At 45.4% G+C, this 755-nt stretch overlaps 1 long non-coding RNA gene across 1 annotated transcript in view; it reads right to left on the bottom strand.

The window, feature by feature from the left end:
* LOC123572826 (uncharacterized) overlaps nucleotides 1–261 on the bottom strand; it is a 2,432-nt gene extending 2,171 nt beyond the window's left edge. Inside the window, exon 1 of the long non-coding RNA XR_010586555.2 lies at nucleotides 85–261. This is a non-coding gene — a long non-coding RNA (uncharacterized lncRNA). The remainder of the gene's footprint in view (nucleotides 1–84) is intronic.
* Between the last annotated feature and the right edge of the window lie 494 nt (nucleotides 262–755).

Here is a 755-nt window from a genome sequence, read left to right on the forward strand (position 1 = left end):
CAAGATTCAGCTATGTTGTTGCATGTTGCAAAAGAACTTACTCATTTTTAAGGCTGAATAATCATCTGTTGTTTGAATACTCACATCCATTTATTACCTGATGGACATCGGAGTTGTTTCTACTTTTCAGCTATCAAGAATAATGTTTCATCCGGGCACGGTGGCTCATGCCTGTATTCATGGCACTTTGGGAGACTGAGGCAGATCATTTAAGGTCAGGAGTTTGAGACCAGCCTGGCCAACTGGTGAAACCTGTCTCTACTAAAAATACAAAAATTAGCCGGGCATGGTGGTGCATGCCTGTAATCCCACCTACTCAGGAGGCTGAGGCAGGAGAATTGCGTGAACCCAGGAGGTGGAGGTTGCAGTGAGCCGAGACTGCGCCACTGCACTCCAGCCTGGGTGACAAAGCAAGACTCCGTCTCAAAAAAAAAAAAAAAAAGAAAAGAAAGAAAGAAAGCAAAGAGTCAAAGTTTCGCTTAAGGCAAATCTTTTCTTTCCTGTTCCAAACACCTCTCACCCACCCTCCTCGGGTCCTCCCGTCTTTTCCTTTCTCCTTCTGCTGCTGCTGCTGCTGTTCTCAGATGCCCCTTCTCTCTCCCAGTCCTTCTCTCCTCTCCCTCCTACAGAACACCTTTCTTTCTTCCTTTACCATGCATTTTTTCGTTCTCTCCTCTGTTTGCCAAGATGCACGATCATCATTGCCAAATTAAGTCATCCTGGAAGAAATTTAAAAACTGGCCCACCCAAGCTTT

Source organism: Macaca fascicularis, chromosome 4, assembly GCF_037993035.2.
Source record: "Macaca fascicularis isolate 582-1 chromosome 4, T2T-MFA8v1.1".
In the NCBI taxonomy this organism is placed as follows: Eukaryota; Metazoa; Chordata; class Mammalia; order Primates; family Cercopithecidae; genus Macaca; species Macaca fascicularis.